Source organism: Canis aureus, chromosome 5 (assembly GCF_053574225.1).
Source record: "Canis aureus isolate CA01 chromosome 5, VMU_Caureus_v.1.0, whole genome shotgun sequence".
Taxonomy (NCBI): Eukaryota; Metazoa; Chordata; class Mammalia; order Carnivora; family Canidae; genus Canis; species Canis aureus.
The window spans coordinates 33270742-33289919 of record NC_135615.1 but is presented as its reverse complement, the minus strand read 5'-3'; positions in this window follow the sequence as shown (position 1 = coordinate 33289919).

Here is a 19178-nt window from a genome sequence, read left to right as displayed (position 1 = left end):
CGGGACCCTTCCCCACATGACCTCAGACAAAGGAGGTGTAGCAATGTGCATCTGGCCGTGATGCCCCTTTTGGGTTCTCACACGCATCACATCCGTTATAAACTGCTTGCAACCCTTTTAAGCAGGATGAAAGTGAATGGTGAATTAATGGCTGATGGATAGTATCCTGTTCCCAACGCTGGAAATAAAGGGGCCCAGGAATGAAGGGTGGCAGTGGGATGGCCTCTCTTCCCGCCACTTCCTGTGACAGACTCACATGGATGGGTCCCCATCCCAGGTCTCCCCACCCTCTGCCATAACCTTCTCCAGAGATGCAGGGTCAGGCGCCATCTGCACACCACTCAGACCATGGATGAAGGGACTGCATCTCTCGGGTGCAGCTCGTGTGCACATGTATGTGCTCTAGGCTCGCTTGGTGCACAGACTCTCTGGGAGGGCACTCTGTGCATCTGAGCCCACATGGAAGACACACACCTTTCCCAAGAGAAGTTGCCTTTAAATGCACCCCCACACTGAATTTTCCTGGGACCCTAATCACACTGCTCACCGACGTACCACCCGAACCACCTGCTCCGAGCCCAAGCCCGAATGTTACGTCTCCTGCCTGGGAAAGAAATAAAAAAAATGACAGTGGTGCATTTTTGTCTGTACTGTTGATCGACAATAAATCCCATGTTGCATATTTTAACCAGACAGGTTCATTCTCATCTCTGTTTCTTACCAACATCCCAGTTGATAGCTCTCCCGGGAATATTGCCAAATGGTTTATAACATGCCGTTGAGATGATACATGTATTATTAGGTGGGAAGAAGACAGCACAAGTTATGCTCTTTAAACATCTAAAGGGCTGGGTAATACGTGTCTGAGAGTGATAAGCGGATAAACATATACCAAGTCGGCTGCAACGCTATTGACACGTGGACGCAGTACTGATGTTTCTGCGAAAATATAAAACACGCTATTTCCATCCTATTGGAAAGTAAACCCAATAAATGCCATAAACAGTTTGTGTAATTCAGTTGGTAAATCGGTTGCACCGAGGCGACGTGCAAAGATGTGCCGCTCCGAGTCTGGGAGTCGGCCACAGCCTGTCCCGCTCACCCGCAGCTGTGGCCCTGCATTAGGGTTCCCGGGGTCCCCATCATCCCTGCCAAGGAGGGGAAGCTTCTCAATGTGTGGGTGGTTCCCCTTGAGTAGGGTAGGCTTCAACTGGCCTGGATTTGTGCTGTCCTGCTCTTCCAAAGGAAAGCCTCCTGAGTTTGGACTTGAGGTGAGGAACAAGAGTGAACCTACTAGAGCAGAGACGCTGAAAGGAGTATGTGGTGCGTGGGGGTGGCAGGGGGAGGCAGGCGGGGGTGGGTGGGAGGCAGGCACTGCATCCTCTCCTAAAGGTCCATGCTCACACATTCCTCATGGATGAATCAGGTTGTTCACCCTTTCCATGCATCTTGGACCAAGATCTGGGTGGACATGAGTGGGAAAATTAGAGGGAGACAAACCTTCAAGGGATTATAGGGGAGGGACACCTGGGTGGCTCAGTGGTTGAGCACCTGCCTTCAGAGCAGGGAGTGATCCTGGAGTCCTGGGATCCAGTCGCACATCAGGCTCCCTGCATGGAGCCTGCCTCTCTCTCCACCTGTGTCTCTGCCCCTCTCTCTCTCTCTCTCTGTCTCTCATGAATAAATAAATAAAAATATTTTTAAAAAGTATTATAGGGGAAAGGAGGGAAAATGAGCGGGAAAAAATTGAGAGGGAGACAAGACCAGGGTGGAAGTAGACTGTCTCGTCTGTCTGCTGACTCCCGCGTTCAGGGGTTGCCTTGAGTGAAACCACCTGCTCCCTGAGACCCGAGATCGCTGCAGAGTCTTTGGACGATGAATGTTGTGTGGTAAGAAAATTCAACTGATTCCTTGGGGACTGTGATTGCTATTCAAATAAACCCGGTAGAAATGTGAAATGCAAAAAAAAAAAAAAAGAAGAAGAAGAAGAAGAAGAAGAAGAAGAAGAAGAAGAAGAAGAAGAAGAAGAAGAAGAAAAAGAAAGAAAGAAAGAAAGAAAGAAAGAAAGAAAGAAAGAAAGAAAGAAAAGAAAAGAAAAGAAATGTGAGATGAGATAGAACCAAACCCCAGGGAAGAGCTCCAAAGAAACCAACAAAAAAGGACCAAGGCAGGGGCCCCCCTGGGAGCTCAGTGGTTGAGCATCTGCCTTCGGCTCAGGGTGTGACCCTGGGGTCCCGGGATCGAGTCCCACATCAGCTCCCCTGCAGGGAGCCTGCTTCTCCCTCTGCCTGTGTCTCTGCCTCTCTCTGTGTCTCTCATGAATAAATAAATAAAATATTTTGTAAAATAAAAAAAAAAAAAAAGAAGGACCAAGGCAACACTTGAGTCCTGCTGCGGAAAACACCAACTTTCACCACGGTGTTGCTGACGCCAGACGATCTGAATGGTGAAGACAATATTGTCTACATGATATAGGAACTTAAAAGTAGCTCCATATAAATCGTGCATCAAGCCAGGAAAGTGCACCTTTTGTCTATTTGTAAAATGGCATTAATTATACGTAGCTTAACGCACAGTCATAGTAGCTAAGACTCCACAAAAGCATTTCTTTATGTGTGAAAACAGTCCGTAAAATGTGAAAAGGTATGAAAAGTAGTCGGTGTTATTTATTGGTTAAAAAAAAAAAAAGAATGAATGAGATTATTTTCTTCAGTGTAACAATGAAACTGATGACAACGTGTTACCACTCGTCACCCCTCCAAACATTCGGAGCTCGTGTGTGAGACCGTTTTCACACTTTCTCATTAACCTGCTATTACTAAGTGAGGCTCAACATCGCTGTACAGGGAGGAATTACAGTATCTGCAGCTGAGGAAGTCAAGTGACTATGACCTACACAGATGGAGTTAGCAATCTAAATTTTAAGGGGAAAAATATTACGGAAGATGAATACAACAGGGGAGCAATTTTATTTTGTTTTAAGTATTTTATTTATTTATTCATGAGCGACACAGACAGAGGCAGAGACACGGGTACAGGGAGAAGCAGGCTCCATGCAGGGAGCCCGATGTGGGACTCGATCCCGGGAACCCACGATCATGACATGAGCCGAGCCGAAGGCAGATGCTCAACCACAGAGCCACCCAGGTGTCCCAATAGGAGCAATTTTAAGTGACAGTGATAACACTTGGCACCCTTCGTGCATTGAGTTGCTACCACTTACAATGTCTCCAAAAAAAAAAAAAAAAAAAAAACGTGGAGCTAATTTTTCCAGCAGTTGAATCACTTATAGAAAAAAGAAAGAAAGAAAGAAATTCTGCCTCTAAACAGTTTCCTTAGTCAATGGTAATTTCTGTGAAATTTTTATTATTTTCAAGGAGAAAAATAACTACACTAAAAATGTAATATTTGTCTAGCAAATAGGTCACGTGCTGAGTGAAGTCTCCTCACGACTTTTGATCGTAAGGTTTGAGTGAATAGCAGAAATGGCAGTGGACAGCCCTTAGGCTTACTGAACTCACAATCTCATTAGGAAAAAAAAAGGGGGCCAGATTCAGTTATTTTCAATTACACAGCGTCCGAGGATCTGTCTCTCTGCCCTCCTCCTTTCTGGGGGGTCCTTCTCATTCTACGTGCTTCCCACTCACGATTCCCTTTCGAAGGGCTGTTTCCACGTGTAAAATTATTTTGGAGACCGCAAATCTTGTTCATCCCTTTGATTATTTTTTATATTTTTTTTCTCCCTTTATCTCTTTATGGATTATGGGGCTGCGATGCCCGTCAGCAGCGTGGATCTGCGTGGATGCGGGATAGGAGAGAGCTCCGGGGTGCAGCTGGGCCTGGGCTCACTCCTGAGCCGTGGGACGGAAAAGCACCCATGAGTCCATCCATCACATTCTAGATGTGCCCGCCTCTGGGCTAGGTCTTTTTTTTTTTTAATTATCTTTTTAATTTAAATTCCAGTTAGTTAACACACAGTGTTATATTAGTTTCAGGTGTACAACGTGGTGATTCAACACTTCCACACATCCCGGTCCTCATCACAGCAGGTGCCTCCTCATCCCCATCACCTGCTCTCCCCCCTCTGGTGACCAGCAGGGTGATCTCTAGGGTGAAGAGTCTGTTTTTCAGTTTATCTCCCTTCCCCCTTTGCTCACTTGTTCTGTCTCCTATATCCCACATATGAGGGAAATCACATAGAATTTGTCTTTCTCTGGCTGATTTATCTCATTAGGGGTTATACCCTCTAGACGTCCACCCATGTTGGCTTTAAATAAGAATAAACCAGGTTTAGGAGCGTGAAGTGGTGTCCGCAGGTGTTAACCGGGCTGAAGGCAGACTAGGGACAGGTGCCCGGTCCCGGTGCAGGGGGTCCCTGACCCCCCAGTGCCTCGACTTTCTTCCTCTGTCCCACTTCTTGCTGGTGCTCCCTGCAACCCCCCAAAGGGCAGAGCTAAAGTAAAACTAGTCCCTTATCGGTGTTTCTGGAAAATCAAGATAATGGAGAGAGTAGAGAATAGATTGTACCAACAGCTTTTCATTTCCCCCCTATTTTTGTGAAGATGCTGAAAAAAATAAAACAATACAGAGAAGGGATAGAGCAGGTCCCTCAGCCTTCCGCTCCCTCTGCTGCCTCCCAGAGGCAGACAGTTCAAATTGTTTCCAGCCTAGTTCCCAAAGTCTCTCCAGCTGTTGGGAATTCGCCACAATTCTAGATCCGTCACATGATGACAGTATTTTTTTTTAATGTAGTATTTGTTTTTATTGCATACTTTCTTGATTTCCCATTATAAAATTAAATTTTCAAAAGTAAAAATTAAAAATATTTTTAGAAAGGCCGCGTATGAGAGTTACCTCAAAATATTTTGTTAATTAATTTTTATTTTTTAAAGATTTTTATTACTTATTCATGAGAATACACAGAGAGGAGACAGAGAGAGAGAGAGGCAGAGGCACAGGCGGAGGGAGAAGCAGGCTCCATGCAGGGAGCCCGATGTGGGACTTGATCCGGGGTCTCCAGGATAACGCCCTGGAATGAAGGCAGGTGCTAAACCGTTGAGCCACCCAGGCTGCCCCTATATTTTGTTAATTAATTAGAAAATTCCACTAATAATTATCAACCACTGAAATAAAAGAAAAAAATCTAATTTTTTAAAAAAATTTTAATTAAAAAAGAAAAATATGAAGAAGTCTATGTCAAAGTTCAAAATATAGAGAACTAATTCTTCTACCTAACCAAAGAATGTTTAATCTCTATTATGTGGGTTTTTGTAGGTGTGGGATCTTAAATATTTTATTCATTGTATCCCAGGTTAGTTCAATAAAAATGTGTTGAATGAATTGTAAAGTATAAATATTGTTAAAGGTGATAGTGTCAATATAGTATTAATAATGAGTCTTAGTGAGTCATTGATGTTGAAGGGGTACATTTATTAAATGTCTGTTTACTTGTTTTGTAGTAACCTGTTTTCCCCCGTAATAATTAAGACTGCATATAGAAATAATGAATCTCAAAAAGGGGAACAGTGCATATTGTTCAAATAGATAATAACCTATCGTTTTTATTAAGACATAATCTGCATTTTAAAAAATAAGTGTTTTGGGCAGCCCGGGTGGCTCAGCAGTTTAGCGTCGCCTTCAGCCCAGGGCGTGATCCTGGAGACCCGGGATCGAATCCCACGTCGGGCTCCCGGTGCATGGAGCCTGCTTCTCCCTCTGCCTGTGTCTCTGCCTCTCTCTCTCTCTCTCTGTGACTATCATGAATAAATAAATAAATAAATAAATAAATAAATAAATAAATAAAATCTTTAAAACATAAAAAAATAAAAAATAAAAAAGAAGTGTTTTAACCAATGTAAAGTAAAAGTAGGCTAGACTGTCATTGTCAAGAAGGCTAAAATATTCTAATTTACTATACTTAATAAGAAACATGATTTTGATCTTGAAGTGATATATCTTTGGTGATGACAGTATTTATGGATCTCATAAAACACAAGGATGAGAAAGCATTCTGCTGTGCCCGGAGCCTTTCCCATTCAGTCTGAGTTGCTTATTCTTTCTTTCTTTCTTTCTTTTTCTTTCTTTCTTTTTTTTGTCAAATACTCCCCCTTTTCCGACAGCTATGATGCTGCCTTTGTATTGTCAGATAAAACATTTATATTCATTTCCACGTTCACTTTTATAGCTTTTGTACATTGTGCAGTTTAATCCTAAAAGAGAAGAGAGAAGTGTGTCACATTATTGTGATTACGTATTTTTTCGGCTGTCCCATGGCCAGCACTCCTGTCCCGGTGAAGTCTGCAGGAAACTTGTAAACTGCAGGGGAAACCATGTCCCTAGGATCTTAAAATGCATCATTTGCTCAAAACCTCGCCCACTTCAGTTTGCTGCTCATATGGACTCAGTTTTTCTCATGGTTTTCTTTCCTCCTTAGATTGTACCTGCGAGCCGTCTACACGCTTCTTGTACCTGGAAGAGGACCTCACTCGGCTTCTGTCAAATGTCATCCCGTTGCCAAAATCATCCAGTTCATCACCCTTTGCTGCACGACAATCATCCAGGACCCACTTTTCTCTGATCCTGGTCATTTCAGATATATATTTTTTCCATCCTTTGGTTGGCTGAGAGAGCGCTACAGACTTCCTTGGAAGTGTGGCGGGCGAGGGAGCGTGGCCCGCCCCGGGGACATCTCCAGGTGGCGCCCTGACCAGGCTCCCATTTCCCTCACAACTGGAGACGGAAAGTGTAGGGGACGATAGACACCGAGGTCGGGCCCATCTCTCACCGGAGCTCCAACATCAAGATCCCTGCACACTAACCTCCTTTCCACGCTCCTCTCACCTCGCACCTCTGGGTGACGGGCCTGTGGTCTGCGCCCCCGCAGGGAACATTACCCTTGGGTGGTGTCCCCCAGCCGGCTCCTGTGCCCGCGGGCCTCGGGGGCGTCCCGCAGCTGACTCCTCTCCCCTCCAACCCTGCCTGTGTGATCTGAGACCAGGTGGGAGCACTGCTCCTGCGGGCAGGGCAGTCCCTCCATCACAGATGCTCCCACCTGCAGAGCCACACACACGCCATCCACCGCCGCTCCCTTGCTCCCTGACTCCCATCTCCCACTGAACTTGGGGGAGCCCTGTCCCTCCGGCGGATGCTGGGACTGCACGGTGGCGCCAGGGCCCCACTGCTCTGCACTCACAGCCGTCCCCGGGCCTCTGCTTAAGGTCATGCAGACAGCCGGCCTGTCCCTAAGACCCGCTCCCAGGGAAGCTACGCTGCACTTCCAAGCTGCCCATCATTTCTGAAGATCCATCGACTTTCTTTTTTTTTTAATACTAAATTTATTTTTTTATTGGTGTTCAATTTGCCAACATGCAGAATAACACCCAGTGCTCATCCCGACAAGTGCCCCCTCAGTGCCCATCACCCATTCACCCCCACCCCCCGCCCTCCTCCCCTTCCATCACCCCTAGTTCATTTCCCTGAGTTAGGAGTCTTCGTGTTCTGTCTCCCTTTCTGATATTTCCTACCCATTGCTTCTCCCTTCGCTTCTATTCCCTTTCACTATTATATTCCCCAAATGAATGAGACCATATAATGTTTGTCTTTCTCCTATTGACTCATTTCACTCAGCAGAATACCCTCCAGGTCCATCCACGTTGAAGAAAATGGTGGGTATTTCTCGTTTCTAATGGCTGAGGAATATTCCATTGTATACATGGACCACATCTTCTTTATCCAGTGATCTTTCGATAGATCCACTGACTTTCAACCAAAGCACACCACCCTCTCTCTTGCCTTGTGAAGAACTATTTCCTACCAGAGTCTTCAGTTCTTCACGCAGACACGTTTCTCAAGATATACTCGTATCTGTTACGGGGACCCCCCACCCTCCCCACAAAGAGCTGTTATGTTTGCTTCCAGCTGTAAACATGGGAGTTTATTTGAGTAGGGGGGACCCTTTGTTTAAAGGAATGAATGGTGAATTTCAGTTACTGATTGTTGCCTTTAAGATAAAGCCATAGAACTCAATCCATTATTAAATTAAAAACACATTTAGGGAATTTAATTTTATGAAGTAAACATTATATTACTTAATAATTACTTAGTTATAGTACTTGATAAGAAATGTATCTTGGGAAGCAAATATTATTTCCAGGCTTCAAAATCCAGAGAAGGCAGAGGACAATCACTATATGCCTTATTTTTACAATTTACCGAAACAAATTTCCATAAAACTTTAAAAAGAAAAACAACCATGGGACGTCTGGGTGGCTCAGCGGTTGAGCATCTGCCTTCAGCTCAGGGCGTGACCCCGAAGCCCCGGGTTCAAGTCCCACATCGGGGTCTCCGCAGGGAGTCTGCTTCTCCCTCTGCCTGTATCTCTGCCTCTCTCTGTCTCTCATGAATAAATAAATAAAATATTTAAAAATAAATAAAGAAAAAAGAAAAAGAAAAACAACCTAGTTTCTAGACTAGCCTAGCCAGCTGGAAACCAACAAAAGACAACAGTGATTAAAGCAAAACAGGAACAATAAGACACACGTGTGGGCCCTTCCGCTGACCCTAGAGGCTGTCCCCACCCATCCTCTCCTGTGGTCCAGCCCACCTCCTGGTGCACGAGGGGACCCCACACTCATCAGGCTTCCTCCTGACAGGTGTATGCCTGTATGTACTGCCAACTGCAATCTAGGGGGAAAAACAGGGACACAGAGATGTGTCCATATGACTCTATGGATTTGTCATACATTCAAGGTGTACCACAGAGCCTTGAGAAAAGTTTGGTTTATTCAGTGAATGGTGATGATCTACTTCCAACCTTTTGCAAAGCACACACACACACACACACAAAGACTGAACCCTAACTCATGTAAAGATGAATTCTGTATCAATTAATGATTTATATATTTGGTTGCAAATATAAAATTACAGAAAGGAATTGTACTCTAATAATCATATAATTTTGTTTGGAAAAGGACTTTCTAAGAATGAAACAAAAGCCAAAAGCCAAAAAAACACAGAAGGATGGATTTAGTTACATAGAAATATAAAGCTCTCAAATTTCCTGTGAATCTGAAATAATTTGATTGAGGAATAAAACAGTAAAAATATTTGTAGCATGTGGCATGGGAGCAACATCCCTAATATATGAAGAGTTCAGATGATACAATAAAGAAAATGATATAATAAGGAATATATAACAAGAAAAATGTCAATAAAAATATAACAATCTTATTATAAAGTAAACCTTTAGAAGTCGTCTAATAAATGCTCATTAAAGTGATACTTAACCCCAAATTCTCTTCCAGGCAAAATAAAAATATGATAATAACATTAAATTCATAAAAATATGTAAAATTTGGGACACCTGTTGACACAGTTGGTTAAATGCCCAGCTCTTGGTTTCAGGATCTCAGGGTTGCAAGACTGAGCCCTCCCTTGGGCTCTACAGTCAGCACAGAGTCTGCTTAAGATTCTCTCTCTCCCTCTGCCCCTCCCTGCTCTGTGGCCTCTCTCTCTCTCTCCCTCTCTCTCTCTCTCTCCAAAAACAATTTTAAAATCTTAAAAAAAAAGACTATGTAAAATTTAACATTTCCAGAAGGCAGTAGCTGTAAATAAGCAAATGACTGATGTTATGTGTAACCGCTGAGTTAGCCAACTGAAATCCATCTCTTTGGACTTTTACAGTGCAAAATAATAAGCTTCTTACTTTTGAAGTGGTTTTGACATGGATATTTTCTTTCATGAAGCCAAATGCCACCTCTGAAGATGAATAATAGAGAGAAAAGTAGGCTCTTCTTTGTAGAGTTAAGATTTTCCAAAGGCTTGGCATTTAAATATATATATATGCATCTGGACACCATGTAAACATGTTGGGTGAGATTAAAACCAGCCACCTCCCTGCTGGGTCCACGTATTGTTCTCAGAGCGAGGCGTTCACTTTTCGCTGGGGGGAAACAGTGGTGTTTGGAGGTTTATTGGTTCTGATAATGAGATAAAGGGAATTCAGAAAAGGTACTGAAAGAAAATTCAAGTTTTAGCAGAAGGGAGTCACAGGTTTCTATGTCTTCTTTGAAAAAAAATGAGGGAAATCGTGTGCAAAGGAACAACATAGTAGTAGCCAACTCCAACAGAGATGATTGCTCAGCTGGGGGAACATTCCTCACTAAGAGGATCATAGGCTGCCTGCATCTTCAAACTGTAAGCGCCCTGAGGGCAGGGATATTTGTTTCACAGAAGAGAAGTAAACTCGGGAGATAGCAAAAGTCGACAGTAAAAGAATAACTATAATCAATTATGTTTTTAAGCATTTTTCTTGTTTTACACGTTCCCAGTGCTTAAAAAAAAAAAAAAAAAAAAAACGACATACGCATGTAGAGGTCAATTCTTCTTTCCCTTCCTCAATTTCCTTTCTTGATCTTCGAAATGTTAAAATAAAAGTGATTCAAAACATTCTTAACAAAACGCAAGAATTTCTCCTAACATACCTTAAATCAATATAAAGGGATTTCTGCAAACGCAGTCATAAGATATCAGAAAGCATTTTTATTCTCTGTCTGAAACTATAACACACAAGCTGCACTCGGGTCTTTTACCTGCACAATCCTGAGGATAGCCTTTCTCAATTTTTTACTGAGGGTGCAATTTGTTCTATGAAAGGGGTGTGTTCCACTGAGAGGCAGTAAATGAATTAGAAGTAAGTGATCTTTGTGAGCTATATTGAATATTTGGGGGTATTGAGAAATAATCACTTAGTAAGCGAGAAGAATCCAGACATTTTACTACCACTAAACTCAATCGGTAAGTTCTATTTTCACTGTGATTTAAAAGTTAACGTTGCCACCCAGAAATGGTGCAAAGAGAGACAAAAGGGAGGGAGAAAGGAGAAATCTTTGTAGTCAAAACACATAGAAATATCTCTGGAAGACCCTAAACCACAGAAGATAGAGTATATGAATTGAGATAAATGAATTCAGATTTTAAATTTGAAAGTATGGTTAAAATAAATAAGACAGGAAACAAGAAATTTTGGGGAGGATGTGGAGAAAGGGGAACCCTCTTGCCCTGCTGGTGGGAATTTGTGAACTGGTGCAGCCACTCTGGAAAAGTGTGTGGAGGTTCCTCAAAGAGTTAAAAATAGACCCGCCCTATGACCCAGCAATTGCACTGCTGGGGATTTACCCCAAAGATACAGATGCAGTGAAACGCCAGGACACCTGCACCTCGATGTTTATAGCAGCAACGTCCACAACAGCCAAACAATGGAAGGAGCCTCAGTGTCCATCGAAAGATGACTGGATAAAGAAGATGTGGTCCATGTATACAATGGAATATTCCTCGGCCATCAGAAACAACAAATACCCACCATTTGCTTCAGTGTGCTTGGACCTGGATGGTATGATGCTGAGTGAAGTAAGTCAGTCGGAGAAGGACAGTTATGATATGGGTTCGCTCATACGGGGAATATAAAAAATAATGCAGAGAATCATAAGAGAAGGAGGGGAAACGAAACTGAATGGGAAAAAATCAGAGCAGGAAACAAACCATAAGAGATTCTTAACTCTGGGAAACAAACCGAGTATTGTTGAAGAGGAGGGGGCTGGTGGGATGGGGTAACTGGGTGATGGGCATGAAGGAGGGCATGTGATGTGATGAGCACTGGGTATTGTACACAACCGATGAGTTCTTGAAAACTACATCTGAAACTAATGATGTGCTTTATGTTGGCTAATTGAATTTAAATTAAAATAATTTGAAAGTAGAGTCCTCATGCTACTTACAAAAATCAGGTTTCCATTTTTGTTGGAAGTACAGTGCTCCCAGCCCCATCATAGCCTTCCCCTTCCCTGGTTCTTCTAGCACAGATTCTTGTGGTTCCTGACGCAGCTGAGATCTTTCCCCTTCATGCCCATCCCACCTTGACTAAATAAAGCATGAATAGATTAAGCCACTAAGCTAACAGTATTCCCCATGACAAGTCTAAGAGAATGACTGTCTCTCTAAGTGAGTGAAAAAGCTTACTTTTAACAGTACTTCCCCTCTGTTTGGAATGGCCTCTTGCTAGATAGTAGTAGCAAGTACATTCCAAGTTGAGGAAGAGGGTAGTAGAAGGGCACACCTGTCTTATCACCAGATTGTAAAGTCCAGGGACCCTGGAGATTCCTGAGATGAACCTGTCCCCAAGTCTCAGTGGTAAATTCAACATCCATCCCAAGATGCTACTGTGACTTGTAACTTATTGAAGGAATCAGCATTAGACACTGTGGAAAGCGTTGGGTTAATAAAATAAGGATTCGCCACTAAGTACCTCAGTTTGGGTCCTAACTCATCCTTTTTAAATTAAATGACCTTGAAGGAACCTCTGACATGATTCCTGCACCTTCCTCAGAGCTATGAGACCATCCTTGAGTGCATCCCACCACTGACTCCTCGCCCTTCCCAGAGAAAGGTCTGTTTAGCCAATCTGATCTCTAGTCTAGCTATATTGGGGACTGGAAAAAAACAAAAACCTGATTGAATTAATGAATCCATTTCAATGCTGGCAGATGGCTCCTGAGTACTTGGAGCTGTCCTGATACCTGTTTCACGGAGTATCAGGTGGAGTCTGCTCCACCTTTGCTCTCAGCCACTGTTAAGTTGATAATCAACCACAGGTGCAGAACAGGGCGTCCAAGGAGGCCGCCACTTCTGTTTCGTGAGTCTTTCACTGACGGCGAAAAGAGGGCTTGGGGCACCTGGGCGGCTCAGGCGGTTGAGCGTCTGACTTTGGCTCAGGTCATGATCTCTCAGGGTTATGGGATAGAGCCCTGTATTGGGCTCTCCCCTCAGCAGGGAGTCTGCTTGTCCCTCTCCCTCTGTCCTTCCCCCTGCTCGTGCTCTATCCCTCTCTTAAATTAAAAAAAAAAAAAGATTAATTAATTAATTAAAATGTTTAAAAATTATAAAAGAAAGAAGAAGAAGACCCTAAGTGGCGAGCTAATCATTTGTTGGCTGCTATCCTTCCCTGCAGTACATTCTGTCATTAACACTAATATATTAAGATATAGGCACTTTATGGGGGTTACCAACCATAGGGCATTGACATGGTTTTATTCTTGCCAGCTACGAAAATAAATTCTGCTCAATGCCTTGAATTTGAGATTTCTTTGAGGTCTCTCCTTAACTAAAAATACCCATCTTGCCATCTAAACGGAGGCTTACTCCTACCGAAGCTTCTAGGAGATTTCACTGAAGACCAAGTAGGGGTAAGTTGAAGGACTGCGGGGAAGTCCCACTTTCAGGAAGATGGCACCAGGAGCCCTGTGGATCTGCTCCAATGAAACAACCATAATTGCTGAAAATTATCTTTTTTAAAAACACAACTATTTAACATCTGGAAATTGTCCTAAGGGTATAGAGGCAATGAAGGGACATTTATCTGAAAAAATCTACTAAACCTCAGTAAGAACAGCAGAGCTCTTTGCACCTGAGCCAGGACTGTTCCCTGTCTTCCCGTCCCCCAGCTCAGCTGGACAGAAGTGCCACCCCCGGGGGGAGGGCCGATAAGATGGGATCCCTCTCTGCTCAGCCCCCAGTCAAAGGATGTGGTGTCCCAAAAGGAGGGACAGGCCACCAGCATTTCACATCTCCTCAAATTTTGGGTGTCAGAGACTATATTCTCTTGTAATTGAGTTTGGAGTGTCCTTACTCCACCTAATCCCCACACATGGACTAGAAGCTCTGCTCCAGCCAGAGTAGGCTGAGAATACTGGGGCCCTGACAGCCTGAGTTCCTGCACACCCTTCAGACAGAGGTTCCATGCTAGGACCAACAAGCCCACAGAGCAACACTCCATCACCTTCACCCAGTACCCACCATGGTCCATTAGGCCAAAGCAGCCCCGGGTTCCCCCTATATGAACTGATAGTGTGTGAAACAGGGTGTGGGGAATTTCAGGCATGAGAGTACACTCTTGAAGACAATGGGGGGTTCGTGGCAAGCAGTTAAGGAGAGGTTCAGAGGTCAATGGCATCAATAAGATAAATCCTTTGCAAGCTGCTTGCCAGGGAGACCAGGCAAAATTGGTGAGAACCTGTAAAAAGAGTGACTTCAGAAAGTACCCTTGCATAAGAGTGACATCATTCACAAGGCAAATCAGGAAATCTTAAGCTTTTATCATCCCACAGAAAGATAAAAAACAATAGCCAGAGCCTGGCTACTATATACCAATGAGATGACATAATCATAACATCAGGTATGACAGGAAGCTGTTAAAACCATCCATTCGGGGGGCTCCTGGGTGGCTCAGGGGTTGAGCATCTGCCTTCAGTTCAGGTCGTGACCCCGTCCTGGGATCGAGTCCCACATCGGGCCCCCCGCATGGAGCCTGCTTCTTCCTCCGCTTGTGTCTCTGCCTCTCTCTGTGTGTCTCTCATGAATACATAAAATCTTAAAAAAAAAAAATCTATTCCATGACACCACAGGCTCAAGTAACACATGTTGATGTACGTAAATAAATTAAATAACTGTAGATTTTGAAGAATGGGAGTGTAGGTTAGTTTACTGTACGTTTTCCACAAACCTTGACAGTCACAGCAAGGAGGGACAGCACGGTGGGACCAGCATTCCTAGTACTGATGCTCAAGAGCAACTGGATTCGTTTTGTGCCCACCAATCACTGTGATAGCACACCATGTCAAAACAATCCACTTCTCAAATGTGAAGTATCTCAAAATAATCTCGTTGATTATAGTTAATTAAAACTGACATTTACTTTCAATTTATCTTTAGATTCAAAAAATATCTGGGACTCATAAACCAGTGTTGACAGAAGAGCATTTCTTGTGAAAAGAATGAATTTCTTCCACTATTTTAAGGATCAGACTGACCAAAACTTAGTCAGTTTTTAATACTTCTGTAATGACGTATAACCATTCATATTTTCGCAAAGTATCATTTTCCTGAGTGTGAATATTTATATTTCAGAGTCTTTGAAACATTACCCTTACAAGCAATCATAGAAACGTCTCGAGACTTGATATTTGTCATACAACAAAGAAGTTATGAAGGCATAGATCTTAGGAATATAAGAAAGGCTTAGAATACATATTAAGTAGGTAAGTAGGAAAATAATGCATAAAGTAGAAAAGAATTTTTTGAAATATAATAAAGCTACTTCTACCAGCAGTAGATGGAAGTCATAAGTTAATCAGAAACACTAGTAGTAAGGAATTGCTTTAGGAAAAAATTCGACATTTTATAATTTCTCCACCACCCCCCCCTTTTTATTCAACAAACCACTTGCTGATTCCCTTCTAAGGAATCGCCACCAACATGGGTTCCTCTAAAAAGACTGACCCAAACACAATGTATTTCTCCTCAAGTTGCTGAGAGTCAGGAGAAATCCTGCAGAATGAGACAGAGGCCCACACTACTGCGGTACGAAGAGGACTTCATCAGCTACAGGGCCAGTACAAAAGAGGCCTCATCAGGTCTGAAAAGCCTGGAACAGTTTCACAGAACATGCATTTGAGATAGGCTTCTAAGAATTTACTAGTCCAAGAAGCATTTACTGATATTTACGATGTCCCAGAGTCTGGGACACCATGTACCTGTCAGAGCATCTGCAAGTGTAACATGGAATGGAAGGTAGAGCACAATTAGGCAGAAGTCAGGTGCCTGAAAGAAACATCCATATGTAAACAAGCAGGCAATCTGTAGTTACTGGATTTTCTGAGCAAACAACCCCATTTGTCAGAGCTCAGGAAGGTGTGTATCCAGTGGATTGTGCTGGAAAGAGTCTAGTGAGTCGGATGCACACAAGATAATTTTAGCTACCCAACAAGAGAGGTCTTACAAGGGCCTCCATCCGGATGGCAGCAAGTGTGGAAAAGGTGAAAGTATCCGTTCATTCATCTAGAATGGCAGGGGAAAAACATACTCCTGACACCCAGGAGACAAAGCTGAAGCCAAGAACATTAATTCCAGCAGCAAGGCTAAGAAACATGATCCCAAGTGAAAAGCCTAGGAGATGTGTTTGCTATTGACTCCCTAGAAAGGTTGCCACAAACGCTGTTGACCAAGCAAAACCAAATTTTTCAACCTACTGCTGTAAAGGAGAGGAGAGTCTTGACAGTCTTTGTAGGATCCCAGAAGGAGAAAATAATAGGAAGATACAGTACAAGCATGTAGGGCTTAGGGCTGGGTGATTTAAAAGCTGGTCTCCAAGGTGGAACGTGGGCTGGGACTTCAGAGAGTTGGCCATCACAGCTTTGGGTTGGAAGACATAGCAAGGCGGGGGTCTTAAAATGAGTATTGACAAGTAAGAGGTTAGTCTTGATAGCTGAGCTGCTTAAAGTTCCCTCACGTTCTTGTCTTCCAGGTGTGGTCCATCCTGGAACAGATAGCTACGCTATATTTGCCTGATCGTACAAGTGTTCAGCACGCAGTCAGGAAGTAGCCTCCATCTTCCAGGATTGTTTATCACAGGAGCATGAATGTATAATTAACCCAGAATTGCTTAATATAGGGGCAGTGAATTCCATTGATTAAAGTTCTCAAAGTTAGAGCCGACTGTCAGAGACAAATATTGGCAGATATTTTTGACCTATCATGTTTCCAGAAAAGCTTCAGCAGGAAATCAAGGGTAGGAGACAGATATGTATACAGAGAGAGAGAGAGAGAGATAAAGGTAGAGGTATGGGCCTTGACACTGCCACAGTGCCAGTTGGTGTTGATAAGAATGCATGAAATGAACAGACATTCAACCAGCGAGCGTGAGCTACTTGGAAAGCTGTCTCTTCACATCAAGGAAGGGTCTTCAGTCAACGTGTGAGTGCAGGTGAGCATCATTCCCGAGTCGGTGCAGGTCTTCCTCACTGGTTGCCACTGAGGATCAAGAAGGAAGTTTCTCTGGGGCAGTAGGTCCTCAGAAAGATGCCTCTGCTGAGACCACCCAGATGTTGGCCAGAGGAACGTGACCTCCACCCTAGAAGAGCGTGAAGACTTGCAAACCTCTCAACGATTAGTGCTGAAAGAAGAGGTTCTGAAAGTCTAGATGCCACGCAGATGACAGTCACACAAAGAAACGTCATTATACACAGTATTGCCAAGCAGATCAGAAGATTCTGGAGTTACATTTTATGTCAAAAAAAAAAACAAAAAAAACAAAAAACAGTAGAACTAGGACCCAGGTTATAGGCACTCTGTGCTCCATACCCCCTCCCTCGAGCAAAGCTTAGCCTTAAAAAATGGTGTTCTAGGGATCCCTGGGTGGCGCAGAGGTTTAGCGCCTGCCTTTAGCCCAGGGCGCGATCCTGGAGACTCAGGATGGAATCCCACGTCGGGCTCCCGGTACATGGAGCCTGCTTCTCCCTCTGCCTATGTCTCTGCCTCTCTCTCTCTCTCTCTCTCTCTCTGTGAGACTATCATAAAATAAAAAAAAAAAAAATTTAAAAAATGGTGTTCTAATAAAAAATAGTGAAAGGGAATAAGGGAAAAGGAGAAAAAGTAAGTGGGAAATATCAGAAAGGGAGACAGAACATGGAAGACTCTGAACTCTGGGAAACGAACCAGGGGTGGTGGAAGGGGAGGAGGGCGGGGGGTGGGGGTGACTGGGTGAGGGGCACTGAGGGGGGCACTTGATGGGATGAGCACTGGGTGTTATTCTGTACGTTGGCAAATTGAACGCCAATAAAAATAAATTTATTTAAAAAAATAAAAAAAATGGTGTTCTAATTTTGGGGGGATCGATTTCTAATAATAAAAGAATTATAACCCAAATGAGTAATTAATGGCATTCCTTGGTCATCAATATAAGCACAAGGAAAAAGAGACAAATTTAAGAGGGAATTCTCATGATTATCAAAATTCTCATAAATATGGGAATGACTCGGCATCTTCCGAAAGCAGAGACAGGATTGCAATGCAAGAAGAATTGAACTAAGGGTGACCGTGGTAAACTGAGGTAAAAGTACTTCTGGCAATTTTCCTGCTACTTTACAGAAGCAGACTTAATGCCCTAGTCCTCCACCGGAACAATGGGAACGCTGGATTCAGTGGTCGTTGCATTTACCTACCTAAAATATTAAGATTCAAATATATACCCAAGAGTTCCAGCCAGAACAAAAAGAGCAGCAGAAGCAATGGTGGAGATGAGAAATCCAAAGGAAATTGTTGGGAGAAGAGATAAAACAGGTGAAAGCCCTAAATACATTAGATCCACAGAGCGCAGAGGATGTGTAGTTAGTGATAAATGCTAATGGGTAAGTTAGAAACTCTACTGCTGAGGACAAGTTATTTCTAGAAAAACAGTCATGCTTAGAAAAAAAATATTTAAGGCTGTGAGAGTATATAAATGTTGTGGAGAAAAAGTGTAAATGAGCGGTTCATTAAATAATCCTGGCCGGTTTGCTCACTTCGGCGCATCACCAAGCAGATACGAGTGTGTCCTTCAAACAGAGTTGAAAGTAAGTATTTTTAAAATGCTCCCTAAATAAGTTTAATGTTTTCTCCCTCTCTCGTTTCATTGCAAATCACTGGTACGTGGAGACAGAAGAAACATCGGGTGTTGCTAAGGTCTACACACAGATTGAGATTCTATTTTCCTTTCGAACTAACGAATTAGCCGGCTACAATATAAGGAGGCCGTCAGAAGAAAAAAATATTTAAGGCTGTGAGAGTATATAAATGTTGTGAAGAAAAAGTGTAAATGAGTGGTTCATTAAATAATCCTGGGTCAGAGACCAAGGGGTTTATTAACGTGGCCCGGCAAGGGCATCAGCACGCTGTACCTGTTCTCCTCGCCCACGAGAACAACATGGACCTGCCTATGGACACCTGCACACAGATTCATTGCAGAAGAACTTGGAGCTTAGGGAACCCACATATTTAATTTAATTTAGTTTAATCTTAATTTTTTTTAAGATTTTTATTTATTTATTCATGAGAGACACAGAGAGAGGCAGAGACACAGGCAGAGGGAGAAGCAGGCTCCCTCCAGGGAGCCCGATGTGGGACTCGCTCCCAGGATCCCAGGGTCACGGCCTGAGCCGAAGGCAGATGCTCAACCACTGAGCCCCCCAGGTGTCCAAGGAACCCACATATTTTAGAGTGGGCAGTAAGCACGCCTACCTTTGGCTTCACAGGAAACACTGTCTCCATCTTCCCAGAGTGTCCACTATGGAGACACGCATGAACAGGTAGCC